General features: G+C 37.2%; 1 protein-coding gene across 45 annotated transcripts in view; it reads left to right on the top strand.

The window, feature by feature from the left end:
* Positions 1-21,123, top strand: part of BBX (BBX high mobility group box domain containing) — a 285,641-nt gene that overhangs the window by 145,558 nt on the left and 118,960 nt on the right. The window contains exon 1 of one of the 45 annotated variants that reach the window (XM_084991454.1): positions 18,318-18,414. The exons of the other annotated variants lie outside the window; for them this stretch is intronic. The gene's annotated coding sequence lies outside the window, so the exon portion shown is untranslated. Of the gene's footprint in view, positions 1-18,317; positions 18,415-21,123 lie in introns of those variants that run through there. 45 annotated transcript variants of the gene reach the window in all.

The following is a 21,123-nucleotide window of genomic DNA, read 5'->3' as shown; positions in this document are numbered from 1 at the left end:
CATTCTTACCAGGCAATGAATTAGGTACTAGCCTGCTGTTACAGATGAGTGAACAGACAACTAGTGGTGGTAAAAATTCGTAGCCAGGCCAGTCTGATGGCCAAGTCCAAGCCTTTCCTACTCCCTTGCTCTGACTCATGAAGCATGAAATCGAGAACAGATGAACTTTTTATTCCTTATTTGATTTGTCATAGATGCCTTTTTTTAGCAATTATCAAATAGATCCAAATTAGGACTCTATTCTTGCATTTTCTATACATAACTGTAGCTATGTTAGTACACCTGGGTTTGAGTTTGATAAAGATATTATATCTAAGACTTAACCATTTCTCAATCACAGCATTTGAAAAAATGTTTTCTGATAATTTAGAGAAAAATGTCAATTGACTAAATTTGGATTGTTAATGTATTTTATGTCTATTTAGAATAATAGGATGAGGGTATATTTCCTACCAAATAGTGATTTTGGTGTATCACAAATGAAATCAGTGTCCCAATTTCCTAGAATAAAAATTATAGGATAAAGTGGAATGTTTAGGAAAGAGTAGTTTAGGTTCCTTTTTCTTACTCATTGAATGTTGGCTTGAAAAGTTTTAATATTTGTAAACCATTGTAGAAATGTTAATTCAAAACTGAATTTCTTCATTAATAGTAAATGAAGTTTGTTTTTTAATGGAGAAATGATCTTGGCGTCCTCATTCTAATGAGAAACATACTTATTTTACAGTTTTAGAAGTATATAGTATGTAGAAAAGGTGGAGATTTGAAAAAGGTAGGTACTGAAACAACGATTGCCCACCACCAACACCCACAACCCCTCCGCCGCCTGCCTGAGACATTCTGGAAGCTTTGGGATTTTTTTTTCTAAGTTGATATGAGCTTGTTTTTATAATTTGTGGGTTTTTCTAAAAGTGCCCCTGCCCCCGTGGTTAATTGAGGAATATTGGTTAGTTGTTTTCTGGTTAAATGAGATTTACATATATATATATCAGATTGCTGGTTCTTCCTCAAACTCTGCCAAAGTGGAGGCCTTTCTAATGGAAACTTCTTGGGGGATGGGCGGGGGGGGGGAAATCCTGATTTTTATTTCTCTTTGTATAACCTGCATTTCCTTCAGTAAAAATAGTTTTAGGTCCATAAATAAAAAGCAGCTGTCTGTAATATGTTCATTGACTCAGCTGAGTGTCTGCAGTTGCTCGACAAAGGTTATTTGATTTGGGTAGTGTAAAGAAATAAAAATAAGCATTTGGATTAGATTTTGGCTGCTGTAATATGAACTTCTCTCTGTAGCTTGAGGTCTTGAAATTCACATGTAGTGTAATCTTATGTTGAAATTTGGGCAGATTTGGCCTCAACACCAGTGAGACTGTTAATAAGAAAGCTGAAGTGGTAATATGCTTACTGTTTTTTTCTCCTGGATTACTTTGTGATCCTCAAAGGAAAACATGGAATCTTCATCTCAAGATTGACATGGCAAAGGATATATCTTGATATTGTTCACAAGATGAAAAAAAATTGTAGTTTTATGTGTGCTATTTGATAAAAAACGATGAATGCCTTAGTTCACTGAAGAAAATCAATCCAGAGGATGAAATGGACAGAGCCAGAAGCATATTGAGAATGACGTCCCAAAAGACTTTTAGTAACTGTAAAATTGAGTACAATGATCTAAAACTATTCACACATTTTATTAGAGCCATGTCGGACTGCAAACTGATCGTCTCCTTGAGAGACCATTGCTATTAATATTTAGGGAGGAAGAGAGTGTTGATAAGTCTCTGGCATAACTAAAACTTCATAATGGAAGAGTGTATTAAAATAATAAATTGTATTTCAGCTAGAAATCCAAGTTACTTTTACGATTTTTGTTTTCTGAGGACCTTTTCTTGAAAATTGGATATCTTCAAAGTTCTTACTTGGGACTCTTCATCCCTGATAGGTACAGAAAAATTAATAAGGTTGGGAAAAGTCCTAACCACCAAATTATGACCATTGATAAAACTCATCATTAAGACTTGGCACATTGAAAATGCTGCCTCCTGCTTGATGACTTTGAGGTGAAATGTAATCTTGTGTCTGGAATCTTGAACTGAGAAGTAGAGCAGATGTCTTATAGTCACTTATGTGAAACGCTAAGAATCTCTTCACAGCTCCCTGAGTATAAAATAAGTGCATTAATTATTTTACGTATTCCTACATAATTGTTAAGTGCTCAGATTATTTGAGAAAGATTGTTTTTATTCTGATTAACAGTTTGAAAAATAACTGATGGGAGGATTTGACTTATTAGTAGAAAGGTCCTAGCTACTTGATGCAAACTGGTATTTTAAGTTAAAGAGGATCTAGAATAACATGATTGCAGTTTTTAAGCATAGTTGAATGTGGCATTTCATGGAAAGAACCTAGGTTAAAAATGTTTCGTAGTCCAGGTAGAAATGGAATGTTTACAGTGTTTTTGAATCTGTGATGTGTTGTGCTATCACTAGTTCCTTGAGATAGGATACACAATCAGTGTAAGATGTGAATTATTTAGAAGTTGAAGTTGAAGATGATATAAAAAAGCAGCTGCATCAGGGGAAGAATATGTTGTTAGGTTGGTTTTTTTTAATTTTTTTTTTCTTTCTAAGTTCTGTAGTCTGTTGGAATACGATACGGTAAGTTAATCAAACCTTCCCAGGATAATATGATCTTATGATGAATTTTCTCATAGGTCTGAATTCCTTCTTAGCCCTCATCTGTTGTTTTGCCTTTTTTTTCCAAGGTGCTTGGCAAGGCAGTGGATGGATGCTTAATACATTTGTTTTGAATGTTGAATGATGTTGGTTATTTTAATGAAACAAATTTAATGATGTGAATTTTTATGTAATGAAACTATTATACTTTGTGAAAAAGTACCAGTTGCTTATTGTTTTAAAAATATTGCAAAATAATCTTTAGCTATTATTAAATGTTACCTTTTAGACTTTCTCAGTGTGGGTGAAAATGAAAAATTAAACCACAGGGATAACTTTGTACTAGTCCCAGCTCTTTCACCCTGAACAAGTTCTGGGATCTTGAGCAGATTTCTTCATTTGGACCTGAATTTTCTCTTCTTTCAATGAGACACTTAAATTGGGTATCTTTAAAGTGATTGAAAATCAAAGTAGGAGTAAAAAATAAATAAGAGTTTTTTCCTAAATCAAGTTATTCTGATTAAAAAGAGGAGTTCCACATTCATTAAGTTATTAGCAGAATTTTGATGGGGAAGAAAGGAGAGCAAGTCGGTAGAGAAAAAACTTATGGAGGTGATAAGAGGAGTTGTATGATAACAACCTTATGTGGGATGCAGTAAGATTTGTCTGATTTGAGCAAAGAGTTTTTCTAGGGATACGATAGTGAGTTTTCATATCCTGTGTCTAAAAGCTCAATTTATAATAAAATGGCCATTTTACATGTTTATAATGAACTTTTATTCTACATTTCTCTTACCCCCAACCCAGCATTTTCCTTTATTACCTACTCACTCTCCACCCCATCCCTCCAAACCTTAAAAATCATATTATTAATTTCCTCTTTGATTGAGTTGTATAGTTGCCTTCCAAAATCAAGAGCATAGCCGAAAGTTAAAAAAAATTGTCAGGTTATTAGAGAATGAAAATAATACTGATTAAGATCAAAGCGTGTCTCCTTTATAATAAGATTATCGTTTTTATAAATTGCTCCTGATAAGAGAACAGATTATCAGTAAGACCCATTAAAAATTTTTTTCTTAGAAATATCTCTTACTCAGAATGTTTGTCTACTATAAATTCTTTCAAAAGTTAGCATAACATATTGCATGCAGGATTATTTTCAAAATTAACCTATTTAGGGATTTCCCATTGTGGCTCAGTAGTAACAAACCTGAGTAGCATCCATGAGGATGCAGGTTCAATCCCTGGCCTCATTCAGTGGGTTAAGGATCTGGTGTTGTGATCTGCAGAGTAGATTGTAGACTTTGACTCTGATCTGGCGTTGCTGTGGCTGGTACCTGCAGCTCCGATTCAACCCCCTAGCTTGGGAACTTCCATATACCGAAGGTGTGGCCCTTAAAAGCAGAAAAAAAAATTAACCTGTTTGATAGAAATACATTTCCTACTATTTAAATACGTACTTTTTTTTTTTTTTTTTTCATTTGGTAGCTTCTTTTCATATAAGAGACTCACAGAGCAGTGTCTGTACAAGAGGAGCTGTCTTCAGTGACAGTCTTCAAGTATTTCATTTTGTTGGAGGCAGAAATTAACTGCTTTTTACAGAGGGGTGTGACCACAAAAAGTAAAGCTAATTTTTCTCGCTTTCAAAAAATAAAATGCACTCGAGCTTATGTATGATATATTTTGGCCAGAACCATTAGTAATACTCACGAAGATAAATTTTTCAAGGAAAAAGAGCCTGTAAATTAATCATTTGTGTGATTGCCTTAAAAGTGGGAAACAAGTGTTAGAGGAGCCTGAAAATGAGGCATTCACATGTAAATATCTTTGAGAATTCTCAGAGGACGTAAGTAGCATTAAAAATGGTTCCTGTTGATTCTGTTTGATTCTTTAATAAGTGCCAGTGATGCCTTAGATTCTGAAGGTGTATGTGACTGTTCTTTAAAACACATAACAACGTGTAATTGCCGAGTCATGGTCTCACTACCCTTTTAATATTTACCAATTAGTCCAAGTTTATAATAATAATGTAAAAAGATCTCCTCTGTAACGCTTTAGAAGTTATATCATTTTGAAAGTTGCAGACTGGAACCTTTTGCACCGATAATGACTTTGGGACTCTTGACATTTAGCTGGATGACTGATCCCAGTGTATAGCTGCCAAGTAAAGGGAAGACGTTGAGGGCTGTGATGTGTAGAATTGCTTTGACTCAGCCCGGTCCCCTGGCAGCCGTTGCAGTCTGGTGGCAGCAGCACCAGATCTGTGCACTTGCACATTTGAAAGCTGCTTTTCTTAGGCTTCCACAGCAGTTTGTATAGAGGAGGAGCCAAAGTAAGATGTCGACAGAGACTTTCTCAAAAGCAATTCACATGTAAGCTACAAAGAACCTCTTTTAGATTTGGTCCTATCACTGCAGACTCCTTGGACTGCTGTTTAAAGCATTTGCAGAAGACGTAATGTTGGGGACAGGCCGGATAGGTTTTGTTATGTTGAAGCCTGTTGTAGAGTGTTCTCAAGAAAGAGAGCCTTAGAATAATTTAGAGCCAGATGGGCCTCTCCGGAGCCAGATGGAAGCAACCAGAGATTCAGAGGTTAGGAGATTTAGCCAAGGGTCCATATTTGAACCCATACTTTGATATTTTTTGCTTATGTGTGTATTTGCTGTGCAGAAATATGGCCCTATGAGTAGTAAGAAATAAATAGGAAAGTAGTAGCAAAAAGGACATTTTTAAGTGTAGATTAAAAGTTAAATAGAAGTATCAGTTGCCCCAAATCTGACAGGAAAACAGCATAAAAAGTTTTAGACCCTGGAGATTAGAACTGAATCAGAGCTGAAAGAATGTATGGTGTGTATATACTATGTGAGATAGTGAGAGGTAAAGTTAGCGGTTTTGAGGGAAATCAGAGCTTTGCTTATTAAGTAATAGAAGTTAGCTTGTGCTCTTCTGTTTATTCTGTGAACTTCTGTTTCTTAGCTGTCACTTTTTGAGTGTTGAGGAAATGGTGTCTACCCAGCTATCAAAAGCTTAAGGACCATACTGGTAGGAAGCCAAAGCAACTCCTTCTACCCTCTCAGTAAACAATAACACTTCCCACTTGAGTTAACTGCTGTGTCTATCCCCTGTTCTCTGGTCCCCTTTTCGAAATCACTGATGTAAATTGCTCCACAGAAGCCGCTTTATTTTCTTTGATGATCACGAAGAAACTCACAGTTTTAACACCCCTGTTTGCCTTTCATGCGCATCTGGGCAGCAGCTACCACGTGAACCTTTTAGGTTAAAAATGAAACTGTAGTACCCTAAGAAGAACTTATTGTAAACATTCCATTTCCATTTGGAAAAGAATAAAAACGCAGTGTGGTATAGTGGAAAGAGTTCTAATTTTGTTATTGAGACCTGGATCTTAACTCTGCCTCTAGTTCATTTAGTGGACCTGACCTAACCTTTGACTCCTGTGGATCTTGTTTTTCCTCATCTGAAAATGGGAGGACAGAGTGATTTCCAAGGACTGGGTTTTGGATTTGCAAACCGTATCAATTCTATAAAATCAGGCATCTCATTTTGAGAAGAGTAGCCCCTTAAACAGAAATTTCCCTAAAATTAAATACCCAGAAACAGTAGTAAAGCATGCAAAATTTTCCTAAAGCTGTCAGTTACAACTCATTGTGGACAATTCTGAGTCTGAACTTTTCATTTCATCACTGAATGTGATGCTTTCCAAATAAATTGATCATTTCTATTTTACAGTGTGGGAATCTGAAAATATCTAGATAATTAGAAGCTTTTAAAAATATTTATAGATGGAGTTCCCATCGTGGCTCAGTGGTTAACGAATCGGACTAGGAACCATGAAGTTGTGGGTTCTATCCCTCCCCTTGCTCAGTGGGTTAAGGATCCGGCATTGCCGTAAGCTGTGGTGTAGGTTGCAGACGTGGCTTGGATCCTGTGTTGTTATGGCTCTGGTGTAGGCCGGTGGCTACAGCTCCGATTCGACCCCTAGCCCGGGAACCTCTATATGCCTCAGGAGCGGCCCAAGAAATAGCAAAAAGACCACAAAAAAAAAAAAAATTGTATATATATATATATATATATTTACAGAGATTGCTTCTGAAGGTACAATATTGAGTCTATAACTAGGAAAATTTAGATAAGAATTTCATTTGTTTAACTCTAGCCCTAAATTTTTATCTGAATTATCACAGATTAAATCTATAAACATGTGGATATCTCAGCCTTTTACTTTACCTTGATTGTGTATTTCTTCTGCTTTAATTCATTACCTTTATTTTAATTGGTCATAACTTGTGTTGTTGCCACCCCTAATGGTAAATGAGGGCCTTTACAGCTTGTATGTGCCAGGACAGGATACTACTTTAAAGGCTTTGCTAGAAGCCTACTGATTAAATACCAGGTATGACTTATTTAGAACTAGTGAATTTGTTTTCATATAGTGTAGACCAGAAGTAATAGTAATTACTGTCCTGATATAATGATGCTAGTATTTTATTGTTATCAACTGAAATGAATGATAAAAGCATGTTTGTTAAATATAATCTCCTCTCTAGCTTGTGTTTGGTGTCGTTATAAGTCCTAGACCACTTAGGAGATAATTGGGCTCTTTTTTATTCTCTGTAGTGTTGGCAGAGGTTCAATTTGAGATATAAAATCAATGTTATCAGTCAGAAGTGTGTTTAAAAAAAAATGATTTGTAATCCACTAGCTCAGATCAGTAATTGGTGTGGAAATGCTGTGAGGGATAGCTGTTTCCTCATACAGAATAGCTATTTTTGCGGTGCAACATTGTATTTCAGGTGTATAGCATGATGATTCAATATATGTGTGTGTGTGTGTATATATATATATATGTTTGTGTGTATATATATATGTGTGTGTGTGTGTGTATAAATGCTTACTAAATAAGTGTAGTTAACACCACCACAGACTTTTTTTCTTGTGATGAGAACTTTTAAGACCTTCTTTCTTAACAACTTTCAGATGTATAATCCAGTAGTATTGACTGCAATTACCAGGCTATACATTACATTCCTAGGACTGACTTAATTTGTAACTGGAAGTTTGTACCTTTTGACCACTCAGACTAGCTTTTCTAAAGATTATTTTCTCACATTTAAGTGTAAGCAGAGAAACTTAATAAAACACCCACTAGATGGCGCTTTATAATTGTGTTTAGAATCAGCCCTGCAGCATTCTTGACTATAGGGAATAATTGAAACAGAAAATGTCTTTCTCTGAAGGTTAGGTGTTCAAGAATATATGGACTCATATGAACTTTAAAAATAATCCTAAAGTGAAAAGTTTTTATCAGTGATTGTGTTGTATTGCCCACTTATTGTAAGGAAAGATTATGCAACATCTCTAACATGTTCCCAAATACAAAACAACATGATGTTGGTAACCGGTATTATTAACATGGAGAAGCCTGCTTCCCTAACCATTTTATTTTATTTTTTTTTAATTTTTGTCTTTTTTTAGGGCCACACCTGAGGCATATGGAAGTTCCCAGACTAGGGGTCAAATTGGAGCTGTAGCCACAGCTCATGGCAACGCTGGATCCTTAACCCACTGAGCGAGGCCAGAGATAGAACCTGCCTCCTCATGGATACTAGTAAGATTCATTACTGCTGAGCCACAACGGGAACTCCTTTCCTAACCATTTTAGATCCTTAATTTAATTAAAAAAATTTTTGTCTTTTGTCTTTTTAGGGTCATTCCTGTGGCATATGGAGGTTCCCAGCCTCGGGGTTGAATCGGAGCTGTAGCCACTGGCTTACACCACAGCCACAGCAAAGCCAGATCAGAGTTGCATCTGCGACCTACACTACAGCTCACAGCAATACCAGATCCTTAACCCACTGAACGAGGCCAGGGGTTGAACCCACAACCTCATGGTTCCTAGTCGGGTTCGTTTCTGCTGCACCACTATGGGAACTCCTTAAATTCTCAATTTTATAAAAAAAAATATGATGAGCATATTAGAACAGCCATCATTTAGAAAATAATAAATGTTTTCTGCCAGGTATAGGACATTAAGTTTGTAACAGATGTAGATTATATATTTGGTGTGGTTCCAAAGTTTTTTTTTTTTTTTTTTTGTCTTTTTGTTGTTGTTGCTATTTCTTGGGCCACTCCCGCGGCATATGGAGGTTCCCAGGCTAGGGGTTGAACTGGAGCTGTAGCCACCGGCCTACGCCAGAGCCACAGCAACGCGGGATCCGAGCCGCATCTGCAACCTACACCACAGCTCACGGCAACGCCGGATCGTTAACCCACTGAGCAAGGGCAGGGACCGAACCCGCAACCTCATGATTCCTAGTCGGATTCGTTAACCACTGCGCCACGACGGGAACTCCTCCAAAAGTTCTTTTTAAGATAAAGTTCTAAGAAGCACTGGCCTGACTCTGGAATATTTTTGCTGCTTGAGTTCATATTTCAAGCAGTTAACAATTAATAATCTCATCCTGCATAGTAAATAACAAATTTATGAATTATTTGGTTAATCTCTGTTTAGCCAATTAGTATTTTTAAAAGTGTATTTGTTATGAAAGCTTATAGTATACACAGTGTTTTCTTACTTTTAGTTTTTGAGTTGTTTTTATTTACCAAAGAACTTTTCAAAAAGAAGAAAAAAAAATCATAATTCTGTTACATAGAGATAATATTGTGAACACTTTAGTGTTTACTCTTCCAGAGTTTTTTGGTCTATGAATATATAAATACATATTCAGTATGTTATATTTTTATAAAAAAGAAATGATAATCTTCTCACATCTCATGGGCCTGTTCTTTTTTTTTTTTTTTTTTCATTTAACAGTTTATCTCAAACATCTTTTCATAGTCAGTAAAAATTTTTTCATATTTTTCCTTTTTATCTAATCTTTTTTATTGGCCACACTCTCAGCATGTGGAAGTTCCCAGGCCAAGGATTAAACCTGTGCCACAGCAGTGACCCAGACCATCGCATTGACAGTTCTGGATCCTTAACCCACTGCACCGCAAGAGAACTCCTTAACTAATCTTTTATTTATTTATTTGTGTTCTTCCGGCTGCACCTGCTGTATGTGGAAGTTCCAGGGCCAGGAATTGAACCACAACTATAGTAGTGACAGTGCCACATAGTCATGATATAAGCCGCAGGGGAAGTCCACTAATCTTTTAAACTAATCTTCCACTGTTTATATTTTCATTTCCCCCTCAGATTTTCTAGCCATAGAATTTTGAAATGGGGACGTATTCCTTTATTTGTAGTGCTTAATAGTAAGAGCACTGGATTAAGTGGCATGGGTCAGTTTAGCGCAGCATCTGTTTATAAGGAAGTTCTCAGTGTTGAATGAATTTATTACTTTTTGACTATATGAGGTTAATGATTATTATTAATTATAGTTTATTTCAGGATGATTTGATTAGGGTTAGGGTTATATATAAACATATAGGGTTAGGGTTATATATAAACATATATATAATGATAATAATAGCAAACTCATATATACTTACTCTATGCATAGTACATATGTCTGTACTTCCTGTCAAGAAGGCAGTACTCCAAACAGTTTATGTATATATAAACACATTGGTTTAATCTTTACAGTGTAGTAGTACCGTTATTCCCCTTTTAATAGATGAGGATGCCAAGGCGCAGAGAGGTTAGGTTGCTTTCCCTAAGTCTCACAGTTAATTATTTGTTCATGAGTCCAGAACACTCTTGTTTGTTAAGGTAAGTTTGTTAACCTTCCTAACAAAGCACATGAAGCACAACATATAGACAAAGTGGAGTTAGGCAAGATGGTCTGAGATTTCTTTCAAAGCTATAATTAAGGCCATCATAAAAAAAAAAAGAAAAAGACCAGAGGGGTTCTTATTGTGGCTCAGCAGGTTAAGGACCTGATGTCTCTGTGAGTATCCGGGCTCGATCCCTGGCCTCACTCAGTGGGTTAAGGATCTAAGGTTGCTGTAAGCTGTGATGTAGGTTGAAGATGCAGCTCAGATCTGGTGTTACTATGGCTGTGGTGTAGGCCCCCCCTGCGACTCCAGATTCAACCCTTGGCTGGGGAACTCTGTATGCTACAGGTAGCAAGAAAAAGAAGAAAACCAGAAATGTATGTTCTTCTGTTAAAAATGGTACCGATATCATCAGATTTTCTTATTGAATGTGATACTGGACTCTGTAAAGTTCTCAATATAGGTTAGAGTTGTGCTACATAGCAAATGTGTTATTTTGTGAAGATGACACAAAGATACATAGTTTTTAACTTGTTTGGAATTTATAAACCATGGTAGTAATTTAATGTACACTACCCAAATTTAGGCTTAAGGAATTTTCTGGGTCTTGATTAGAGCAGGCTTTGTTTAGGACAGGCTGCTCTGAACATTGAACCTGATGGCTCCCTGGCTGCAAATGCATTTATTTAATGAATATTTATTGAGTAACTAGTATATGCTGGGCACAAAAATTACACTGTGCCTTCCAGATAAATAAAATGTGGCCTCTTGAAGAAATGCTTGATGTGTGGCCAGCGGCATTGAAAGGATCCTAAAAGCAACAGACTTCTGTGATAGTGCTTGGTTACTTGCTTTGGGATTGTGTCTTTATAAAATGGAAAATATAAAACAAATTAATAAATGAATTAACAAAAATAAGATAAGTACAATCCAACATTTCTCTTCCATTTGAACTTGTCCTAAGGGGAATTTGTAAAATCACCTCTTACCTTGATGATATGTCCCTAAAATTCCCCCATGAAGAGTTGGTCATTAAAAATTAAACCTTTATGAGAGTTCCTGTTGTAGCTCAGCAGAAATGAATCTGACCAGCATCCATGAGGATCCTGGCCGTGCTCAGTGGGTTAAGGATCCGGTGTTGCCATGAGCCGTGGTGTAGGTTGCAGATGCAGCTTGGATCCTGCATTGCTGTGGCTGTGGCATGGACCAGTGGTTACAGATCCTATTCAATCCCTAGCCTGGGAACTAACATATGCGGCAGGTGTGGCCCTAAAAAGACAATAAATAAATAACTACATAAAGTAAAAATCTTTTAGGAGTTTCCATCGTCGCTCAGCAGTAATGAACCTGACTAGTATCCATGGAGATGCGGGTTCACTGGCCTCGCTCAGCAGGTGGCAGCTGCAGCTGTGATTTGACCCCTAGCCTGGGAACTTCCGTATGCCGAGAGTAAGGCCTTAAAAAAATAAATATATAAAAAAGACAAAAAAATATTCTTTTAAAAAACATTTAAAAAAATGAGCATTAAAGTATTATGTTATTTGATACCCTAATTCTCTTTGGAACAGCCCAGTCTGTGACAATCTGAGAGGAATCAGAGCAGGCCTTTTAAAGCAGAAAGTCTAACAGCAATGAACAGCACCAGTAAGAAAGTCCCAGGGGTCAAGGAAGGCTAGGAGGAACAAGTGTAAAGCAGAATGTAATGTAGGATTTCAGATACTTCCTGCTGAGCCCCTGAATATTACTGTTCCCAGAAGGCTGTCAGGCACTGATGAGTGGGGCCTATTTTTGGATGATGGAGGGCCAAAGAGGCCAGACTTGCTCCTGGGCCACATGGGACTGTTTGGTTCTTAGGAAAGTCTGGAAAAGTTGTGTGCAGAGCAGAGTTGAAGGGTGGCATAAGTGAACATCTGGCTTCCCTGTTTTAACTAGAGCCACCTCTGAGCAGACTCATTTACCATCTCAAGGAGTATCTCTTCCCACAGCAAAATACCCTGAAATCTAAATTGCATTTTAGAAGCCTAGATTGCTGAAAAGAAGCCAAGGAGTACAAGTGGCAGTTGATATGAACAAAGCAAGGAAGGGTGAAGTGGTTTCCAAGTAAAGTGAGAATGTTGATTGGCTTGACTGTGGCAACAGAGCCAAATTACAAAAGCATTAGGACTTGCTGTGCCTGACAGGAGGAGGCTGGGTTTTCAGTCAGAAACCACTAAAACCGCTATTGAGGTAATATTTGTAGGAAATGTATGTTTGAGTACATGTATGAATTACCAGGTCTTACTGTACCCATTTTTTAAAAAGCCTCTTCAGCTATTGACAGGTCCTATAGAACCTGCTGCACATGTAGATTAAGGAGGCACTCATATCTCAACTTCCAACTCAGTGATTATTTAGATCTTACAATTAAAGAAAGTACAGATTTACAATTGCAGATAACCTCTCATTAATTGAACAAGTTGGGACTTTGTTGCTTTTCAAATAGCTGACTAGTGGAAGCATGATTATACTGTGAATAAACAATGCTTTAGAAATCTGTCTTGACAAGGGTAAATCAATTTGGATGGCTCAGATGTAATCAACACAAATAGACATAGAAATATGAACTGACATAGAAGTTTTATGACATAAGGGTAAATGATCAGAGGTCAAATAGAAAATATTCAAACCGACCAAGGTTGCCTTAAGAATATATTGTAGGTGAGCCTTGCATATTCCTGAAAATGCAAGAGGGGGGATGGGGTGGTAGAGGTATTAGTGCCTGTAGTCATTGAAGGGAAAGCCCTATAATGCTTATTTTTTGTTTTTTCACTTTTTGGGTTTTTTTTGGGGGGGGATTAATTAAATTATCTTTAAAATGCGAATTTTTATGTATTTAGTTTATTTAGAGCAATAATTCTCAGTGGGGTTGGGGGTCATACTCCCCCTCCTCCAGGACAGTTTGAAAATTTGTGGGACACAGTTTATCTCGGTGATTGGGAATTGCTAATGACAACCTGAGATTGAGGGTGGGAACTAAAGGGTGAGGAGGGAGCTAAAATGCATGGAATTAAAACAGTCTTGCAAAGTAAAGGAATGTCCCACCCCAAATGCCAAAAATATCCTCACTAAGAAATGCTGATTTAGAGTAAAGGATATTCCTGTCAGTTGAGCAGAACCAGGTAAGTAATTGGAAGTTTCTGCTCTAAGAACTTTGAAGATGCATGCCATATACATAAGGAAAAAGGTAGATGGCATTATTAATCCTGTAGAAATTGTGGAGGGTTGTACGTTTACTATTTTATTAAATTATCTTGTGCATAGTTTTACTCAGTTGCTTAACTGGGTGACAGTACATTTTATTTCCCAATCTGAGAGTAAAACTAGCAGCAGGGGGCTGTAGATGTAAATTCCCTCAATCCAATACCTGCTGGTTGTAAAAGTCAATCTAGATGTTCATGGAGGAGGCTGCATCTATGGCTGCACCCAAAGCTTGTTCTCAGCAGCAACTGAAAATGTAATCAAATGAAAAATAAAATGACAAGCTTTCACCATTTTTCATAGCAGTACAGTGTAATGAAATCCAAAAGATAATTCCTAGTTAGTGAGGAAAAAATCAGGTTTTGTTAAGTGTACTACAGGTAAAACTAATTTTGTTCCTTTTTTTTTTGAAAGCAGATGTTGAATAACATGAAGATGTTAGGAACATTGATGAGGGGAGCAGGGGTTGAAGGAAAGAGAGAAGTCTTTGGTAGCTAGAGACCGTTCATAAGGAAGGAATGCTTTATTAGCTTTCTTTCAGTGTTTTATGTTATTGAGATTACAGATAATTCACTGGGATTTGTTGAACCATCTCTGCCATTTGTCTCTAAATTTAGTTATTTCTAGGACAGTTCGTTCATGCCTTTATCACTTATTTGATGAGTTCTTGTAGTAAATATGCTTCAGTCAAGTGTGGAAGACAAATCTGAAAACATGAAAATTTCCATCCAAGGTGATAATGTCACAGTAGCTGTGTGAGTAAAATATTGCGGGGCTCAGGGAACGCTTCTAGCAGCCAACTCTGGCCTTTGGTCATGATATGGAAATCACTTAAGTTACTTGGAAATGAGACAGACAGTGTGTCTACTCTCCCACTAAACCCAGCATTGCCTAATAAGCTAGGATGCCTCTGGGATACATAGACAATAGAGTTTTTAAATTCATTCTTAATTAGCATATGATATGTTGAGGATCTGCTTTATTTCCCTGTGTATTGTCAAATATATGCCTCACTTCTTAATATTCAAACGATAAAACCTTCTCCAGTAATTGATTTACAGACAAAAAGGCCCATTTGCTGTAGTTGCAGTCATTATGTAGTGAAGCAGTTAATTTTGAGCAAGTGTGAAAAGATGTCACATGGTCACAGGCAGGATCAGAAAGAGAAAATGACTTTCCACTGCAGCATATTGATTTGGTACCTCAGAAGCCTACTACTTTGTTCTCTATTAAATTACATTTAAAATATTTGATTTTAAAATACCTATTGGCCTTCTTTTTGCTTATAATGTAATACATGTCAGAAACACTGAAAAGCATGAAGACAAAAGAGGAAGTCGTCCTCCGTGCATGTTATTCGTATCAACTTTGAACAAAACATTTTGATGTTTATCCTTCCAGTGTTTTTTCTAGGCATAGATATACTTCTACAGTTTGTTTTCCTCTAAATTAGAAGCATGGAGTATAAATGTTACTGTAAATGCATTTAAGGAAATTTTTTTTTTTAATTTCTTGACTTCATTATCTAGTTCCTATGTTCTTTCTTGTTAAGAGTTTTCTTCCTATTTAGTGTTTTATTTGTATTTCACAAAGATGGTGGGATTCAAGGTTTGATGTGCTTTAGAGCTATACAGTTTAAAAATGTATATACTTCTTTAAATGCTCCCTATATATCTGTAAAATGACTGCCATTTGATAAGGTTGGGAGGCAAAGTTTTCTTTTTCAAAGAAAAGGAAATAGCTATTTTGCTAGAGTAGTGTAAGAATTTATTAATGACAGTATTTGCCTGATGCTGACAGAGTGACACTTGATTATCATTCTCTAATCCTGCTTCCTAGGACGTTACTGCAGACACCGAGTCACTGTGTATTCACATGCTTCGGTGGTTAATGCTGCTATAAGGCTAGCAGTCAAGAATATACTGAGTGCTGACTTTATGGATGAGTTTCAACAGTGAGATTTGGCTTTTAGGTTCATGTTCAAACAAAGTTGTATTTTATGACAACATGGAATTCTTTACTATCCAAGTTCAGATAGCAATTCTCTAGTATCTATTAGTATATCAGTTCCACTTTGAGAGAGAGAGAGAGAGAGAAAGAAAGAGAGTGTGTGTGAACTTAAAAGCATGGTTCTTTTCCATGGAAGGTGTTCTTTTTCTTGTTGCGTGGAAAATTCTGTTGTAATGGGGGCTTTTAACCTAGGATTACAAATCTTCCTTAGGGCCCAGTTATAGCTACTGAGCTTTAAGGACTATTCATTACCAAAAATAAGAACCTAACCCCGTAATTTTACCATGTTAATTTCTGTTTCCTCCTTATGTTAGAAGATCCACAACTAGGGAGTTCCTGTGGTGGATCAGCTGGTTACTAACCCAACTAGTATCCATGAGGATGCAGGTTTGATCCCTGGCCTTGCTCAGTGAGTTAAGGATCTGGTGTTGCTATGAGCTGTGGTGTAAGTCACAGATGTGGCTTGCTCGGATCTGGGGTTCCTGTGGCTGTGGCATAGGCTGACAGCTGCAGCTTTGATTTAGACCCCTAGCCTGGGAAATTCCATATGCTGCAGGTACGACCTTAAAAAGCAAAGCCAAAACAAGCAAAAAACCAAACAAACAATTAAAAACCTGCAACCAATAGCTATTGAAGTTAAGAAAATATTTTTTAATAAGGAATACAGTGCTGTGGTATTCATCTTCCCTAGTTTAAAAGGGACACAGAGACACCAGGAGTATTTTTGTTTTGTTTTTACAATAGACTTGTTTGATTACTGAAGCCGCATATTGCCCTTAGACTTTCGCTGTAATAGAAAAGGTAGAAGATCAAGAAGAGATTTCATTTCAGAATAAACAGTTTTAGGTTTCATATTTAAAAACTTTTTCTCGTAGTTGCAGTATGTGTTTTACTGAGATAATAGTCCCTGTCCAAGGAGATGCTGGATGACTCTCCAGGAGAGCTCAACATCACACAGAAGGAGTTGAGAAATCTGCCACTGTTACTGTGACAAGTTCTCACATCATCATAGCAGGCGGAACTGTCTCAGGCAGCGGCAGTGGCAGACCATAAGCAGCTCCTTCTAGGCAGACAACTGAAAGCTAATATCACATGATTGCATTTCAGGGAACATTTTTCTTGTAGTTGGGAGTGGGGTACCTAACTGAACTATTAATGGCAGCTATGAACAGTGAGAAAAGTGTTTTTCCAAGATCAAAGGCAGATAGTACAATTGGAATTTGTTCAAGAAAAGTAACTTTGCAATTACAAATACACTTTTAACTGCCGAATTTTATCATCTGCGTTCAAAGGCGAACTGCTTGTTGATAGTTAGGCAACTTCCTGCCTTTCATCTTTTTTTTTCTGACTATGGACAAATCTGGGGGGTGGAGCAGCACCATCACAGTGGTGATCTTTTGTGTGTTTTTTGTTTTTTTTACTTCTCTATTTAGAAAAGTCAGGTTCTCAAATGAGAATAGTCAAACTATTTTTTTTTTTCTGATAGTGTTTCTCAAAGTATAGACCTAGAACTCCTGCCTCGTCTTACCATTAAGTGGAGAGAAAGAGCCTGACGAAATGGAGCCAACAAAGGAAGCAGAACCAACAAACAGAAGCCCATCCTTTTTTTGTTTGTTTGTTTGTTTTTTGGCTTCACTCTTGGCACATGGAAATTCCTGGGCCATGGATTGAACCTGAGCCATACCTGTGATCAGAGCCACAGCTGTGACAACACCACATCCTAACCCTTTGAGCCACAAGGGAATTCCCTGTAGCCATCCTTTTTTAGGAGTTGTTTTAGAACTGGAGTTCCATTGTAGCTCAGCAGTGACAAGCCCGGCTGGTGTCCATGAGGACTCGGGTTTGATCCCTGGCCTCAATCAGTAGGTTAGGGGTCTGTTGTTACTGTGAGCTGTGGTGTAGGTCACAGACGCAGCTCGGATCTGGTGTTGCTAGGGCTGTGGCATAGGCTGGCCTCTATAATAGCTCTGATTAGACCCCTAGCCTGGGAACGTCCTATGGCACAGGTGTGGCTCTAAAAAAAAAAAAAAAAAAAATACAAAAAAAATTTTTTTAAAAAAAGAACATGGGCAACTGATATGGATATTTTAGAAATCAAAGTTGACTCTTGTAGAGATGCAGTTCTAATTCGGTGATAGGGTCACTAAAAATGGCTTCCAGATAACTTCCTGCCAGATCAGTAGCCGAGGTCATTGGTATAATCTGTACAGAAATAGAATGGAAAATAAGAATTTACCAGCTTTAGGAGGCAGGCCCTTATGTAGATTGATAGGAGGCTGCCAAAGTAGAGAAGCAAGTTTTAAGAAATAGGAAACCCTCCTGACAGGAGACAGTATCCAACAGGGTAAAAAATGCTGATTTGTCAGCTCGACAGGTTCTTGTTCTTGGAATCAGCATAAAGCTACCTTGATCCGCTTAACCAGAGGGTATTTAATCAGGTGCTTGCTACAAGGAATGTTGAAGGTGGTAATTTGGACCACATTAGGCTAGTTGCAAAATCACACTTGAACAACCTAACCAAGATGATTTTTCTAAGTGAAATTGAAGGAAGGAGAGGAAGGAAAACTCATTCAGGATTGAAACTCATCAGAGTCGGCTGAAAATTACATGTAAAAGAAATGCCATTCCCTCTCTTTCTCAGCCTTCATTTTTCTTCATCAGCTCCCACCAGTGATGCATCTGTAAGAGGATAATACAGGTTATCCTGCCATGAGTAATGGACCCTGATTTCCACTTTTCTGATTGCTTGCTATCTGCTGTAAGTAATGCCTTGCAGACATACCCCATGTGTCCTAGAGCATTTTGACTAATGTTGTGTTTTGGACAAAAGTCCCCAAAACCACTGAATCCTTCACTCTACTTTCCTGATTTTTGTCTTTATTGATTGATTTTAAGTTAAAACTCTCAGTCTTGTTTTTGCTCACCTGCATTTTGTGGCCACTAGGTTTTTCATTGGTGCGTACTTTTTATTTGAGATATTTTATTTTTTGTTAGCAAGGAATCTGGAGAATTATAAGTTGCCCACAGAATAGATTGTTTCTTGACTTGCTCCATTTTGCAGTGACTTCTTTCATTAGAATAACAGAATAAAATTGCCCTTTAGAAGCTTTTCCTATATTGATCCAGTTCATTTCATGGGCTGAAAGTGGAGAAAGAGAAAGAAACCAAGAGTTCTTTTGTTATATCATTGTAGATAAACCTGGCAACTTTGAATTTTAAAAATGGCAGTTTGCTCATTTGTCTTACTAATAATACAACTAATTAGCAATCTCAGGTTTGTAATTCAGTGAAACACACGCAAAAAGACTCCCTAATAATAATGATAAAATTTCCTCAAAAGAGACCTATACTTTATGCCAACTCAGAGAATAAGAAGATTTAATTTAAATCTAACCTCTTGTGAACTTACTTTTACAGATCATTAATTGATGGGTTGGACTCAGATTTCTAAGATCTCTTTCAATTCTAACATTGTACAGTTTTATTAGCAAACCTAAATTTAATATGTAATAGAATCCAGTATCTGGAAACAATCATGAGAAATCTTCTGATTACCTCTCTCCATCTCAGTAGTAGAGTCCGGTTTTTACATAAGAATGACTGTTCATTTCCTCTCTCCTTTTAGTATAAGAATTCCATTTTTTTTTTTTTTTTTTGGGTGATAGGTACCTGGCCAGTAATTACTGACTTTAGTATGTTTAGGGGGCATTCCAGACAGTTTTTGGGAACTATAGTTACAGAATTCCAAAAGCCAGATAGTGGTCATGTTTATGTTTATGTTCATGAATGAAGTAGTTAGACCTCCTGTACCTGTCACACACACCCCCCATACTTTGCTTTATCCTACCCAGGATGCAAGATTTGCATTAGTAGAAGAGAAGTTAGGATTTAGGGTTCCATGTAGCAGTGATATCTCTTAGATGAATATCAGAGTTTTTGAAAGTTGTTGTAATATATGGACCGAGGAGATTTGGCAAATACTAAGTACAACAAGTTTTAATTGCGAAATAATTAATCAGCCAAAGAGTGTGGGGAAAAATCACCCAACAAAGTATTTATTTGGATTCTGAATGTTAATATGACCTCCTTATACAAAAAATCATTAAATGAACTCAAGGGTATTTAATAATACAACCCTTATAAGTTACCCAGGTCAGGCAGTGACTTAATTGTAGTGCAGGCTCATAATGTTAATTACAGTGAAGTTAAATTGTACTGAGTCACTTTTAGAAGTACATGGTGCATGTCACTTGGGGGGAAAAAAATCACAGTCTAAAGTTGACAAAAGTAATCATTTATTTTACTTCTGAGCTCCTTGATCTTCACAGGACCCAATAGGAACCTTTTAAACTATAACCCCATTTTAAAAAATACATTACAACAACTGCAGACTTTTTCATTTCTTCAAATGCTCCTAGAGCCAGCTGTGTATGGACAAGAAGAATTGAACAGCACTGTAGTGTGGGAGCTGGACCACTTGAGTCTGAATCTTAGGGTCCAATGTGCTAGTTTCCTAGCTCTTACCCAGGGCAAATTTTCCTCTGAGCTTCAGTTGCTTCATCTGAAAATGTGACTAATTATGTTTTCTACTTCATAGAGTTGTTTAGAGGATTAAATGAACTAATGATGATAGGATGGTGCCCTGATGTATGATTAAGTCCAGAAAGAAAAAGATAAAAGGCATACTTTGTATACATGAAAATTCTGTTTGGGTTTTAAACTGGAAGTCTTCCCTTATTTACAATAAAAATGTAGTTTTTAGGGCAGAACCTGTGGCATATGGCGGTTCCCAGGCTATGGCTTGAATCAGAGCTGCAGCTGCCGGCCTCTGCCACAGCCACAGCAACACAGGATCCGAGCCTCACCTGTGACCTACACCACAGCTCACAGCAACGCCAGATCCTTAACCCACTGAGTGAGGCCAGGAATGGAACACACATCCTCATGGATACCAGTTGAGTTTGTTAACAGCTGAGCCACAGTGGGAACTCCAAGAAGTAAATTTCTGAAAAGGAAGTGTTTATTATTGTTTTTATTACACAATATTCTTTTTGACTTTGTAAATCCTAAATTTTAGGTATCACATATTTAAATGGGTAGATGATGACTAGATTTCTGTTAATCCTGGGGTAATTTGGGGGTAGAAAAGTAAACATTTTAACTGTCTGGTCTGGAAGATAGGTGTTGAAAGAGTAGTGACAGTAGTAGCTGCCTGGACTTGGCACAGTTAATAATTTAGCACTTTCAGTTGTCAAGGACAGCCCCCTTTGTCTGCTGTTCATGTATCATGTACTTATAATTCCCCATTCATCTTTCCATCACCAGGGAGCTCCTCAGTGTTCCAGCTAGTTCCTCTTTTGGCACATAAATGGCTTGGATTGATGTGAAGAGACCCAGGATTTAAAGTCTCAGATTTGGCTACATTTGTTACCTGTCTTAGCTGCGTATTGTGATGTTCAAATTTTCT

This window comes from Sus scrofa, chromosome 13, assembly GCF_054392235.1.
Source record: "Sus scrofa isolate SSC_HxYL_T2T_F1_AM1 chromosome 13, Sscrofa_HxYL_maternal_Yorkshire_Landrace_v2.0, whole genome shotgun sequence".
NCBI classification, from domain to species: domain Eukaryota; kingdom Metazoa; phylum Chordata; class Mammalia; order Artiodactyla; family Suidae; genus Sus; species Sus scrofa.
Note: the sequence above shows the minus strand (reverse complement) of the source record. Positions and strands in the feature narration are given on the sequence as shown.